Source organism: Oryctolagus cuniculus, chromosome 8 (assembly GCF_964237555.1).
Source record: "Oryctolagus cuniculus chromosome 8, mOryCun1.1, whole genome shotgun sequence".
In the NCBI taxonomy this organism is placed as follows: Eukaryota; Metazoa; Chordata; class Mammalia; order Lagomorpha; family Leporidae; genus Oryctolagus; species Oryctolagus cuniculus.
Window position 1 is genome coordinate 89,307,874 of NC_091439.1, and position 15,140 is coordinate 89,323,013.

Here is a 15,140-nt window from a genome sequence, read left to right on the forward strand (position 1 = left end):
GTGGTTCCCATATTCTTTGTTGAATTGTTAATAAAAGATAGCAAGTGTAGCTTCCGCGGTCTACTGTATCCTAGCAAAACAGCTTGATCATGTGAAAGTCAAGAACACAGCTTCTGCCTTCCTTCCAGTGTTTTCTATGGTCAAAAGCTTTGCTTCCCTATCCGAAGCACTCTCTCTTGCACATCTGGAAGGAACAGGTGATTTATGCAACCTGCTTCTGGGTCACGTGTCATGGAACTCTCTCCACAGGTCGGCCCATAAAGAAGGCAACACGACATACAGTCACCATCCTTAAGATGCAGGCCCAAGGAACAATCAGAGGCTGCAAATGAAAGCCATATTCGTCCTTAAAAACATTTTTTTTTTAAATTTGATATACAGAGAGACAGAGCTTCCACCCACTGGTTCACTCCTCAGCTGCCTGAAATGGTTGAGGGGTAGACCAGCAAATTCAGGAGCCAGGAATTCAATCCAGGCCTCTCATGTGGGTTGCAGGAACCCAATTACTTGAATCATCACCTGTTGTCTCCTACAGTCTGCATCAGCAGGAAGCTGGAGTCAGGAACCAGAACCAGGAATTGAACCCAGGTACTCTGATATGACACACAGGTGTCTTACCTGCTAGGCTCAACACCCATTCCTGATATCTGAAACTTGCATTAACAACAATAGTGACAGCAGTGACCACTTCTATCACCACACTTGTGGCCAGCATGCCACCCGCCAGGCCCTCAGCCAGGCCCTTTACTTTCATCCCAACTCTAGGAGGTAGGCCTTACTTTCACTGGATTTTCCAGACAAGGTGCATAGAGATAAATATCCTGCCCAAAGGGATACAAGGTGATGAACTTGGAATTCAAACCCAGGACCATTCAAATCCAAAGCCTGGCAAACACAGGGAGATAAGAACACTACTGGCAGATCCACACTCAGAAATGAAGCAAAACTAAAAAACTGCTCTCTTCTAAAACCTTGGAGAAGGGGACTGCAATACTCTAGGTTTGCAAGATTGTGTTCGAGACATAAAGGGCAAAGGGGACAAACCTGCTGCCTGCCCTGGGCATTCCTTGATGAGGAAGCATCGTGAAGGGCTTGTTGATCCACTGCAGGGACTTCTGCCATACTTGAAATGGGCTGTAACCAAAAGACAGCTGTGTTCCCCTTCCATGGCAATGGATCAGCCACTCTCTGAAGGGCCACAGCTCTGCACCTGTGTGTTTTTCATTGATCTCAAAAGCTATTATTGAAGACTTCCTTTTCTTCTTTAACCACTGTGCTTAAATAAGGAGCCTTTTGACTGTTAGTATTCAACAGTTAACACCCTACCACACACTAGGTCAAAGTTCTTGGCTTTTTCAGTCTTCACTGGAAGGAGATAACTTTCCACTGAACGGCTGAAGCCACAAACCCGGAGTCATCCTTGCCGCTCACCCAAGGAGCCAGCCTGTCACCCGGGCAACCCATTCCACCTTCTGGACATCAAATAGCCTGCTGCATTTCTCCTGTCCTGCCCACAGAGGCAGGCCGGGCCCCCACTATTTCTCACCTGGACCAGTCTTCTCCCACTAGCTTCTTTCCCTCCAGACTTGCCATTTTCAAAACACCTTCCAAAATGCAGCCAGAAGGTCTCTGTTCACACTCACAGCTGATTTTTGTCCCACTTCAACTTTTCAGTTCTCCAATAACTCTGCATTTCCTGCTGGCCATGGTCAAATTCATGAGCACCCATGCACATACTCCCCAGTCAAAGAACACTGAATGCGCTCGGTTGGCACTAACCCCAGCAAATCAGCACCCTGGGCAAATCAGCAAAGTGCACTTTGCTCTGCAGGTGGATGCACCTGTCCCAGGCAGCAAGGCCCAGGCTGGATTTTAGCCCCTGCTCCCTACTTCCTGGCCCACCCCCTCCACACCCTGTCTTTCAGCAGGTCACAAACGCGCCATAGGTCCCTTCCAGCACCACTCTGCCTTTGCACAAACTGCTTACTTTGTCTAGAATGCCGAAATCCATCTACCTAACTTCTACTCATCCTTCCCAACATCAAGACAATCACTCTCCTAGAAAACACTTTCACCTTTTCTCGGGGACTGGAAAACTTCATTAGAGCAGGCCGGTTACAGTTCCCGATGTTTCCTATTTCCCCCTCCAGAGGCTGCATTCTCTGAAAGCCAGGACCCTGTTTTTCAGATCTGCCTGCCTGCAAAGCCCAGTGCAGTGCCTGGGAGACTGGAGATAAGTGCTTCCTGAATGGCAAATGTGCATTGCCTCTTGCTTTCTTAGTCTTGTCACTGTGGATGATGGGGGCATGGGGGGCTTTCAGGGCTCCTACCCCCTGGGCAATTTGGAGATTAAGCCATGGAGTCTGCTTCCTCAAATTACATAATCCCTACTCAAAGAGCTAGGAGCCAGATCTCATTTGGCAATTATTTCATTAACCTATGACTAGGAAGAACAAACATCTTGGATTTCAACTTCCTGTCTCCTCCTGACAAGTTCAGGAATACACCTGTCACCGAGTATTGTGTGCCTCACTGGGGCCTGCTCCCTGCTTTCATGGTTGCGTTCTGCTTCATGGGAGTCATCCGGCTAGAGCATGGGGGCGTGCGGATCTGTGGTTCTTTCTACTTTCAAGAATGTGGGGACATTTTCACAATGAAAAAGTAAAAATTACCATTTTTAAAAAAAAGAGCTATTCATACTTCTTGAGCTACACAGACTGGACATATTTCCACTTCCATGGGATTTTCCTCATTAGTCCTTTTAGTCCAACCGGCCCTCCCCGGACGGCTACACTGATCTCAATGATGACTCAGCACTCCCAGTTGCTGCCTTGTCAGATTCTCCACTAATTCCCCACTGATTCTAATCTAGAATTCTCTTCTCCTATGAAGTCAGGCCAACGGTAGTAGAGTCGCCTCATTTTAACTCTGTCAAAGGCACTTGTGTATCTGACTCCAAGTGATTTTGTCTATGAAAAATGGACTTTTCGACTGAGATCTGGCCATGCAATTATTTTAGGAAGGATGGGCAGATGTCACTTTTCCCTCAGAGACACAGGGTATGTTCTTCCTGCTAGCATCTGCTAGGGAACAGGGGCCCAAAGGAGCCCCTGCTGAAGGGGACAGACTGGGCCAGCTCTTCCCGGGTCAGGAGCAGCACTGTTGATTGTGGCTGGTGGAACTTGGAAAAGGGGGGTAGGCTGAGTTAACGAGGTGCTAAGGCTCAGGCACTGCAGAGCACAAGCAGCAGAGCCCAGCCACGGCTCCCTGGTGAGCCACAGTCTCACACCACCAGATGTGGGGGGACAGAATCCCAGAAGCTTGGGAGGAGGCACAGAGTAGGACTGTAGGATTTTGTTGCTGTGGCAAGAGATGCAAGTGACATTAAACCCACAAAGACGCTTAAACAAAAAAGGAATTTCTTGGGAGGGTCAGTGTTGGAGTCTTAGAAACTGAAAAATATGGTCAAATTCTCCCTCATCTCCACCCCTTCAGGTCCATCACTTTGATGTGTGTGTTTCTCTGTATCTAGAGAGAGAGAGCGAACAAGGTGGGTGGATGAATGGATGGACAGATGGATTGGAGAGGAGAAAGAGATCCTTATGATTTTTTACTCAGTGGTCACTGTCCCCTTCAACCTCACAAATATTCTGATTCTATTGAAGAACCGGAGAACTATATACTCAGGAATGCAGATACTTCCATGGCCTCAATGGCCTCAAGAGATCAATCATCTCCGATCTACACCATGGTAGTAATGACTCTCTATTGGTTTATCAGGTAGGCATGGGTACAGGACACCACACCAGCTAATGAGATCTGACCCAGAGCAAAGTTTGAGGACTTTTTGAAAAACCATTCTTCATTCTTGATAAAACACAAATTCTTTCCTTTCTTTGGACATGATGCTCAGAGCCATAGCAGCCACCTTAGAGTCATGAAAAGCAAATCTGAGAATGAAAATCACTGTGTGAATGATAGTAAAGTGAAAATACAGTCTAGATAATTCTGGAGGCTTGTGTCATTAAATTAACCCTGTTACCAAGTCTTCCAGGAAGCCACACTTCAGGGAGGGTAAAGGAGCTGACGTTCAAGGTCAACTGAACTGACTGCTTATGCAACTCAAAGAGAGAGTGAATGTCTGCCTACTTTCTAAACAATAATAACAGTAAATGGTTCTCGGGCTCCCACTGGGCATCAGGCAGTGTTCCCAGGGCTCTCCACAGATTGTCTCATTTAGTGTACACAGCCTCACCAGGTAATAAAAAAATCGGTAATAAAAGAGGGATGGTGAGTAGTGTATTCAAAGTCCCAAATTTGGCAATGCCAAGGTTGGGGCTTACACCCAGGCCTTCTGACTCCAGAGCTGTTAAACACCAGGTTCACTTTGAGGTGTTCTTGGCTTCCCTTGGCTGGATCTCACAAGCTTCCCTTAGGTATTTTCAAAGAATCATCTTTACATCTCATCATAGGCTCTGAGAGTTCATTGCCCCCAAAATGCTCTGGCACTGGCCAGATGCAAGGTTCCTGTCTCCATTCTATAACAAGTCTGAGTCTCAATGTCCATTTGTAAAACACACTGGATCCAACTCAAAGCCCTGATTTGGTGGAATTCATGGCATCCCAATGGCTCCCCGTTTTGCTCTTTCCCACTTGTCACATGGCAGGAGTTCGTTTGATATCAGGGTCCTTGGGGAGGGGGACAGGCTTCCAGGTGATGTGACCTATTCACTAAAATAGCAACAAGCATCTAACAAGAGATGAAGCTGTTGACACTGGTTGGTTCCAGTAATTGTCTTCTTAGTTCCTCACCCCTAAGCTTTTCTGCTTTTTAACTTTTCAATGTTAAATTTTTTTGTTGTTTTTGGTAGAAGTGGCAACCTGCAATCACATATGCTTGTGACTCTTGACACTGGGGAGGCATTTGCACGAGTTTACTACTGTTTGTTCATGTCACACCCTCACCCTCTCTCACTCACTCAACAAATATTTGAGTATCTGTATGCGGCAGGCACTACACTAGGCACTGGGTATCACCAGGGTCCATTCTTTAACTGCACACAGTGTAATAAAATAGACAGATATGCCACAGGCCATTTCCCCCTAAATCAACAGAGAGGTACCACACATAAAAAGTGCACACAGGACTAGACAAAGCATTCTGTGGGCAAAGCCAATACAGCAGTTAAGAGTGGGGACCCTGCTGGCAGAGAGCCTGGGTTCCAATCCCAGCTGTGCTACTTATGTGCCTGGAATCTCAACTGTTTAATCTGTGAAACTGTGTTTTTCTTTGTCACGGGGTTGTTACAATTGTTAGCCTTTTTGTCAGTCATTTAGAATATAACGAGCACCATACACATGTTTTCTCAAAAAAAAAAAAAAAAAGCTGTGGTCTACTATACCCATTGAACTATACACCTGTGACAGCGTGGCAGCAGGCAGCAGTGATGGGACAAACTGGCTGACTCTGGAATCTGCCCACAGGAGCACAGCATTGTCCGTGCTGCTTCAGGACCAGGGAGAGGCCTGCAGGACAAGGATGCCCCTGGCTATCACCCCTGCGCAAGAGAGAGCCTCCGCAGTCAGTTGCTTTTACTCTCAGAATCCCCAAACTAAGGTTTCTGGTCCGGAGAATATAAGGCAACTTTTCCTGGAGAATTCGGCTTTTAAAAAGCAGATCTTGGAAGAAAGAAGTACCACCATTTGGCGTTGGACCTCGAAGTCAAGCCGTCATCCAAATGCTTGCTAAGCATGAACTCCTTGTCTTTGTTCTATCTGCAATAGGCTGCTCCCCACTTCAAGGTCACTGGCCTACAGAAGGGAATGACATCCATCCTCAAGTTTGAGTACACTGGGGTATCACATGGGCAAAGTGGAACTCAACGGCACGTCTGTAGCTGGAACTTGAACTGTCGCTCCCCCTCTTCGTGGAGGAGCAACACAGGACCCTGCGCTGTTCTTTCTTCTGCTCGGCCCTCCCCGGGTTTGCTGCTGGTTCTTCCCGGGTTGGCTACTATCCCTTCCACCTCCGTGGAAGGGCAGTTCCCCCTGGCCACATTCCCCACTTCCGCAGGGGAGCGGCACACCGCCGGCCGGCTTTCTCGGGGGCTGCACGGGTTCCCTTAGATGTTCCCCATAGATGTTCCCGGTGCATGCCGTCTCTCTCCTCCTTTATAGTCCTCCTCCGCCAATCCCAACTCGGCTGCCCACACGCCGAGTACACTGCTCTCCTCCAATCAATAGCAAGTCCTACAGTTTATTAGTTGAACTGGAGGCAGCTGTGCGGAAGCTGTTTACTTCTCTCCCAGCACCATATTGTGGGAGAGCAGATGCATAGAATAAGTCTTAATTCCAGTAACTCAGTCTAGTCCGGTTTGCTCCCCACAGATCCCCCTTTCTTTTTATTTTTGGCGTTGATACGCGCCTGTCTTCGGTGTCCCGCGGCACACACTCTGCTCTACTTGCTAGAGTTGCCACAGGCTCTTACAAGTCCTATCCATCAGGCAAACCGAATCCGGGTCCTCTCTTCGCCATGTTGTGAGGAGGTTTTTAGGCGCTGATGCGTGCCTGTGTTCGGTGCCCTGCAGCGCATGCTCTGCTCTGCCTGCAGGGGCTTACAAGCTCTATCAGGCAAACCGAATCCAAGCCTTCTCATTGCCTTTTTGTGGGGAGGCCTTACTGATGTTAATTCGTGCCTGTCTTCGGTGACCTGCGGTGCATAAGCTGCTAGCCGCCCAGGTGCTCATCGCCTCACTTAATCAGGCAGACCGAATCCAAGCTTTCTCATTGCCATGTTGAGGGGAGGCCTTTCTATTTCTCTATTTCTCTATCTCCGGGCATTCCTATTTCTCCCATTTTACTTCTATCTTCCAGCATTCCTATTTCTCTCATCTTACTTCTAAACTTCTGTTTCTCTTATCCCTGTGGCTTTCCGGCACCTCGCCCCGCCGGCGGGTTCCCGGCTCTGCGCCGCTTCAGCCCGCGCGCCTCTCTCATCTGCGCAGCTTCCCGGCTTTGCGCGGCTTGGCTTCGCGCGCTCCGCGGTCTCCACGCTTAACCCTTTCGCGTCTAAACCACGGCCTACGCCAGCGTTCCCTATCTATTCACGCCCCGTGCTCTCTCTGCACGCGGCGGCTTCCGCGAGTAACACAGCGTAGCTTGCGTCTCCACCACTAGCATTCAATCTAAGTTCCCCGGGCTAGCCTGGCGAATTCAACCCAGCGTACGTCTCCGCCCCATGGTTTGGCTTCCCGTCCTTTGCTCCCCGGGCTAATCAGACGGATCCCAACCTGGCTCACGTTTCAGCTTCTGGCTTCAACTTTTCGCCCCCTATTCCCGGGCTAACTTGAGAACCCCAAAGTGGCTTCCGTTTCCGCCTCGGCCTGCCCCCCGCGGCTTCAATTTCCCTAACATTTTTCTCTACCCGGTATGTTTCCCCAAGCTTTCCTCCAACGATATTCCTCCCTCATTTCTCCTGGCCTCTCCCCACAGTCCGCGTCCGAGTCTGTTTGTTCTAGCTTTCACTTTCGCTTTCGACCTTAGAGATTTCTCCCAGCTTCCCCCCGTAGTCCGTATCCGAGTCTATGCCTAGGCTTTCAACAGCTTCCTCCGGCACCTCTTTCGTCCGGCTTTTCCCTAGGCTGTTTGCTAGTCTCTCTCTCCGATATTTTCCTGCTTCTTCCCGTTTCTTCCCTCCTAAGTTTCATATCCGTCCTAAGTTTCCTATCCGACCTAGGTTTCCTATCCGAGTCACGGCACCATTATGTCGCTCCCCCTCTTCGTGGAGGAGCAACACAGGACCCTGCGCTGTTCTTTCTTCTGCTCGGCCCTCCCCGGGTTTGCTGCTGGTTCTTCCCGGGTTGGCTACTATCCCTTCCACCTCCGTGGAAGGGCAGTTCCCCCTGGCCACATTCCCCACTTCCGCAGGGGAGCGGCACACCGCCGGCCGGCTTTCTCGGGGGCTGCACGGGTTCCCTTAGATGTTCCCCATAGATGTTCCCGGTGCATGCCGTCTCTCTCCTCCTTTATAGTCCTCCTCCGCCAATCCCAACTCGGCTGCCCACACGCCGAGTACGCTGCTCTCCTCCAATCAATAGCAAGTCCTACAGTTTATTAGTTGAACTGGAGGCAGCTGTGCGGAAGCTGTTTACTTCTCTCCCAGCGCCATATTGTGGGAGAGCAGATGCATAGAATAAGTCTTAATTCCAGTAACTCAGTCTAGTCCGGTTTGCTCCCCACATTGAACCAAATGTCTCAAACTACAGCCGTCCCTAGAGAGCACAGCCTTGGTACTTTTATGAAAGAAACAGCGGCTTAGCTTCAACAAGGCCACTTTTTCAAAAAGTTAAGTTCTCCCCTGTGTATGTGTGAAGACAGAGAGCTGGGACCTTCTTGGCTGAGAGAACTGAACACTTAAGAGGTCAAGGCTGGGAGTTTAATTCTCATAAGGAACAATGGGTTTTGATCAGAACAAAGCACGGTGCTGTGTGCACACACCATTCATTAGGTGGTGGAAATAATAATGGAACGGACAATAGCAAGAATGGAAGATTCTCCGTGTGCTAGGTGCTGGGCTGAAGATGACACACAAAGGACTTCATTAAATCCTCGTAACAGCTCAGGAGGCAGGTTCTCACCCAGGGGTCACTCAGAGTAAGAGCCAATGCCAACGAACAACAACAACAAAAAAAAGCAAACAACCCCCCCCCTCCCAAAATGAGCCAATGCCTTCCTGCAGCCCAGAAGGCCTCACATGGCCTGCCTGTCCTAGTTTCTGCCTGTGCTGTACTCTGCTCCTCAAGCACAGACTCCCAGCTCCTTGGCAGGCACTGTCTCAGGGCCTTTGCACATGCTCTCTTTTCTGCCCCTGGTGCTCCTCAGATAACCCCACGGCTCATTCCCTCACCTCCTTCAACTCTTCATTCAGATATCGGCTTCTCAGTGAGCCCTTCTCCCACCACCCTTCAGGAAACTGACATCTTTACCTACTCCACAGCTGACTACGAGAATGCTTCCGGAAGCTCATGGAAAACATGTATTAAGAGAAAAACTACGCACAAATTTCAAAATCTTTTGTGCCAAAACAAACTTCTCTGTCAATTCCATTTTCCAGGAATTGTTTTTAAGTGCTTTGGTGTTTTTCAGTTTGTTACTGGTGCCACTTACCGAGAATGTGAGCCAGGAGCTGTGGTACCTTTTCGTTCAGGTCTGAATCCAGCACCTTGAAGCTGGCACAGCTGGCACACGGCAGGCACTCTGTAAATATTTGTTGGTTAAATTTTATATCGGAGCCATGAGGCACAGAGAAGTGGTCATGCCCTTTTAAGACTCCGTTAGGAACCCACGTTCCAGAAAACAAACTCAGAATTCAAATCCATTTCCTGGGGTTGCCAGCCCTCCCTGTGAGCACTAGGAGTGCTACCTTCAATCCAGGGACCCCGGAGCAGCAAAGCACAGGGGCAATTGAGAATACAGAGAAGTATCCCAAATATGTACTATAGTCAGGATTTATATGAGCGGACTTAAAGATGGAAAATGGACTTAAAAGATATGTTCATTTGGGGACAAAAAACCCTGAAAATCATGCATATGAGGGGTCTTGAATGGATTCACTGAAAATCCATATTTTGAAAAAACCATGCATACATTTCAAAACTTTCTGCACCAAAATGAAGAGAGCTTTTAATTCCATTTTCCAAGAACCTTTTGAAATGCCTTCATATGTATAGGCAACATTGTTTGGAATATTGTAATTCTACTGGGAAGTTTTATTTCCTAAGACTTGGGGGAGGGGGCGGGGCGAGAGTTGCGTAGCAGGTAAAAGCCGCTGCCTGTGACACCAGCATCCCATATGGGCTCCAGTTGGAGTACTAACTGCTCCCCTGCTCATTCCTACTAACGTGCCTGGGAAAGCAGCAGAGGATGGCCCTAGTGCTTGGGCCCCTGCACCCATGTGAGACACCTGGATGAAGCTCCTGGCTCCTGCCTTTGGCCTGGCCCAGCCTTGACTGTTGTGGCCATTTGGGGAGTGAACCAGCAGAATGAAACATACACTCACTCACTCTCTCCCTTCCTCTCTCTCTCTCTCTCTCATTCTGACTTTCAAATAAATAAATAAATCTTACAACTAAAAAAAAATTTTAAGGGAAGTGCTCCAAACTACACTACAAAACGAAGGAAAGATAAAAGCCGTCATGGAAATATTTTTCCCGGGTTGTACAGCATATAACACTCCTTTACAGAGACATTCAGATTCACTGATCCGAGTTCCTCCTATGTGACTGTAGGTAACCTCCATAGAGACGCAGAAATGCAACAGGCTGACTGGGCCTTCCTGTAATGGTGCAGTAAGGGGTAGAATGTGGATAAAACAGAACTCTTCTGTCCCCATCTGGGTGTCCTCCCGGGCTTCAGGTGTTGACCAGTTTACAATGTTTTCCTTCCAGAGGAACAACTTGAACTTTATTTATTTTTATTTTTATTTTTATTTTTTGACAGGCAGAGTGGACAGTGAGAGAGAGAGAGACAGAGAGAGAGAGGTCTTCCTTTGCCGTTGGTTCACCCTCCAATGGCCGCCGCGGCTGGCACGCTGCGGCCGGTGCACCGTGCTGATCCGATGGCAGGAGCCAGGTACTTATCCTGGTCTCCTATGGGGTGCAGTGCCCAAGTACATGGGGCATCCTCCACTGCACTCCCTGGCCACAGCAGAGAGCTGGCCTGGAAGAGGGGCAACCGGGACAGAATCCGGCGCCCCGACCGGGACTAGAACCCGGTGTGCCAGCGCCGCAAGGTGGAGGATTAACCTAGTGAGCCGCGGCGCCGGCCACAACTTGAACTTTAGTAAATCGCTAACTCAACGCCTTATCAACTTAAAAATCTGGAGTGACAAATATTGCTGCCCCTTCCTCTCACTGAGGTCTGTGACTGCAGATTCAAGGGATTCCTGCTGGAACACAGAAGAGGATAATTCAAAAACTCTGTGGAAAATGGAATGAAACTTCGGTTCAGGAGTGGGCATTTAGCGTGGTGATTGGCGTACCCACGTCCCACATCAGCACCTGGTGCAGCGTGTGCTATCACCAGTAACTGGGTTCCTGGTGCCCACCTGGGAGCCCTGGATTGGGTTTCTGACTCCTGCCTCTGGCCCCAACCCAGCCCTGGCTGTTGTGGGCACTTGGGGAGGGAGTCTTCTCTATCTGCCTTTCAAATAAAATAATAAGTAAAAGAACTGGGGGCCAGCTCTGTGGCGGAGCAGGTAGAATAAAGCTGCGGCCTGCAGTGCCCGCATCCTGGGTCCTGGCTTAGGACCAGCTCAGCTCCGGCCATTGCGGCCATTTGGGGAGTGAACCAGAGGACAGGTGATCTCTCTCTCTCACTCTCTCTGCCTCTCTGTAAATCTGTTTTTCTGTAAATCTACCTTTCAAATAAATAAATCTTAAAAAAAAAAAAAACTTAAGGTAAGTTTATTTTGGAGCAAAGAAATTTCGAAATCCTTGCATGAGTGAGTTTTCACGTATTATGGAAAGACTACGCACCCAAATAAACTTACGACCATTTAATTTTAGTTTCCACAAATTTGAGGCGCCTTAAAAAATAGTGTCACAGTACAATTAGCACCTCTGCCTGAAGTTCATCTCAGTTTCATATTAGGAGGTTTATGAAGTTCACTTTATTACACAGGCAAAAGTATACATGGAACACACGCCAGGAAAATCTCATCACTTTTTCACTTTTATCAATCATATTTTGCCAATTGTCTTCTCCACAGCTTTGGAAATTCATTGTCAACTCCATCCTAAAAAAAAAAAAAAATCTTCCCCCAGGGAGAAAAATGAAGCCCTCCACACCAAGTACAAATTGCTCATTTAAAGAACAGGAATTAAGGAGGCAGGAGCTTTTCTTCCTTAAAAGCTCATCATTCTGCAGGAAGAATCTGAACGCTGTCCCGATTCTTCTAGAGCAATGGAGCAGTTTTGGGTTTTGTGTTAGTTAATTTTAATTAAGGGGGAAAAAAAGCACCATTCCTGAGAAGCTGTTGCTATGAGACTTCCCGGCCCACAGCAGATGGCCCAGGAAGGGCTCCGAGGCCACTCCGCAGGCACACCATCCACATTCCTGAGATGCCTCTGCAGGCTGCGCGGCCGGCCTCCCAGCCAAGGGGCCTCGGCTGAAATTTGCCATAAACGAAAAGATCAGGCCTCTCTAGGAAAGTCCACAGGAGAGCAGGGGCCGTCCCTCCCAGTTTAGGCTCCAGCTCAGCTTTACCAACGAGCGCCTCGGCTTGGCTTTCACTTCTTCAGATGAGCAGGTGGGGCACACATGCCTGTGCACCTGGCCAGACGCCGCCGAGCCGGGCTCCACACCCAATTCATTTCATTGTCTTTACATCCCTGACTGCCTCCCAGGCACAGTGATCCAGTGAAGAAAGCCAGCGTTTTTTTTTTGTTTTTGTTTTTGTTGTTTTTTTTTTTTTTGACCTGAGGCATTCTTAGTGCCAGGATGGAACTGCTAGAGGCAAGATTTAGGGATTCCTAATACCCCTTTTGACAGAACAGCCAATAAGAGAAGAACGGCATGTTGCGAATTTCTCCCCAACTTCTTTGTGCAATTGGACAGATTTGTCCAACAGTTTCGTCCCTCGTCTCTCTTCCAACCCAGGATAATGACACTGACCTTCATGGCATCAGATGGAGGAATGAGTGAACCCTGACTAATCAGGCACTGAGAAATCGTGGCATAAATATCTGGTCAGCCGTGGCTATGAGGGAAAAGATAAGGCAGGAACTTGGTGCTGGGCTCCCCTGGGAGTCCAACTGCTGGCCCCCTTGGCCCCAGGCTGGGCATGTCTGGAACGCTGCCCATGGGCTGGGGTGGGGAGGGTCTATAGGGGGGCTTGACTGCTCCCCAAGGAGCTTGGAGTCTGGGAACAAACCCAGGGATTCCAACCGGCTTCTCAGGCCAGGGCTCACTCACATTCCGACGCCTGCAGAGCTGCTGCTTTCCAACCCCGCCCGAGTGCAGAGGCAAAGTCCTCCCTTCAGTGCCCAAGGCCAGGGCACACCTGACCCCAAAGGGCGGGCGCAGCAAGGCCATCCCGCCTGTTTCGGGCCACACCCGGTTCTCAGAGAGCTTTTCTCTCAAAGGGACTTTTTGATGTCTGTTTTGAATCTAGTCTGTCCAACATAAAAAGCAAAATCACTTGAGACTGCTGGGCTCCCTGCCTCCCCCAATCAGCCATTTGTCCCAGGGTGTAGCCTACCACATGACAACATGGCTCCAAAATGTGACCACTGGGATTGCTGGGGTTGGGGTATTTCATTAAAAAGAAAATGCCTTTTAGAGGTCGGATCTAATAACCTTGGCCAACTTGTTCCTGTTAACCAGTGATATATCAAAGCAGCCATCTCTCCGGAGGTGGGGGAGGTGTTCACCCAGCTCTCCACCCCTGAACTCACAGGTCACCCCCCAACACCCACTCAAAAACCAGGGACTGGGGCAGGCATTCGGCTCAGTGGTCGAGACAGGGCTTGGCCGCCTGCATCCGTATCAAAGTGCCTGGGTTCAGGTCCCATTCCAGTCCCTTTCTAGACCTCTGTCTGTTCTCCCTTTTGTTTACTACTTCTTCCACCCTGGGAGGCAGCAGGTGATGACTCCAGTACTCACCTGGGAGACCAGACTGACTTCCCAGCTCCTGACTTTGACCTGGCCCAGCTGCCCCCTCCCCCCACCTTGTGTGCATTTAGGGAGCCAATCAGCAGATGGAAGATCTCTGTCCCTCTGTATCTGCCTTTCAACAACAACAAAGCCAGGGGCCCACGTAGAAGCCTGACGTAGACAGGCGTCCATCTGCTCAGCTCAGCCAATGGGCACACAGTGTGTGTCTGGGAGGGCGGGCCGGGCAGCTCTACTGTGCCCCATTGTGTGCTGACCACAGCACCAGGAGGGACCCTTGGCATGGAGCAGACAAGGGAGCCAGGCAGGCGTTCCACAGCCCCACGAGGAAGGCTTTTAAAGTGGCCACTGGGGAAACAATACCTCTAAGAGCCTCTATTCTCCTGTCCTCTGATCTAACTGCTGGCGTTCTGGGCATGGAATACCCACCCATCTGTCGATCTTCTTAAATGGTTGTGCTCAGTGACATCTTTGGGGTCCCCTGGTCCCTGCAGATATAACCAGGGCCTTGGATTCTTTTAATATGAAATGTGACTTTATTTCTTTTCTAAGTAGAGAGAAAGAAGTTTTCAGCTCTCTCTCTCCCTTTCTTAGGACACGAGGGTTTTTAATCGATAGGGATTAAAAAAATAATATTAATTGAAGCTAGAGATGGTATTCATCCCTCTCAAACAAGAATAGCTTTATCTTTCCCCCCAAGAAGTCACCTTTGAGTTCTATATTCGCTAGGTTATAATTTTTAAGTGAGGATAAAAATTTTTTTTTTGAGGATAAAATTTTGAATATAAATCAATAGCAAATAATCTATACCTATAGTTTTCTAACATTCTTTTCTCTTTAACTCCTTTGACACTGATGAATTTATAAACAGCAGCAATATCTACCAATCTGCATGTTCCAATCACCAGCAACCATTGCTACTATTTGCACACACATTATATTTTAAATGATTGCTCTAGACTTGTGTGATGGTCACATTTCCCCTGATGGCTAATTCCATTCTGGTGCTTTTACTCATCAAAGCAGTCATTTTTAGTATTTACATTGAGTATTACTGAAATACTGATCCTACAGGAAAATGCCTTTATAAAGACACTTGAGCTAACAGTGAGGAAAATTGGAAGATTCCAATTGGCTATGAACTTGGAAGAAAAAGCGTTATTTCAGGATTTCAAGGGAATGGTTTCTTTGCGTGTTTGTGCTCTCTTGCACCACCCCTGTCCTGTCTGGTCGCCCTTTCTTCTACTACTAGAGCCAAATCACTGGGAATTGGTAGGCACCCTCCCTTCAAGACAGGTGTTTAGGTCCTTGAAACTAACAAGGTGAGAAAAGTAGGCTCAGGCTGTCTTTGGAGTTATAAAGGCACCTTCACCCACTTACAGAATGTGTTCATTAACAAAATCAAATGCAAGGGAAAAATACTTCCTCCCTCTCAGGACAAAACCAGCAGGCTAGAAACGCTGGTTCCA

At 48.5% G+C, this 15,140-nt stretch overlaps 1 protein-coding gene and 1 long non-coding RNA gene across 6 annotated transcripts in view; both read right to left on the reverse strand.

Moving 5' to 3' along the window:
- The window catches only part of SHROOM3 (shroom family member 3), a 350,654-nt gene that overhangs the window by 162,151 nt on the left and 173,363 nt on the right, over window positions 1–15,140 (reverse strand). The window lies entirely within an intron of this gene.
- Window positions 1,690–9,745, reverse strand: LOC138843552 (uncharacterized). The gene is made up of 2 exons (XR_011378390.1): window positions 8,239–9,745; window positions 1,690–5,903 (listed from the first exon to the last, which is right to left on the reverse strand). It is a non-coding gene; the product is annotated as an uncharacterized lncRNA (long non-coding RNA).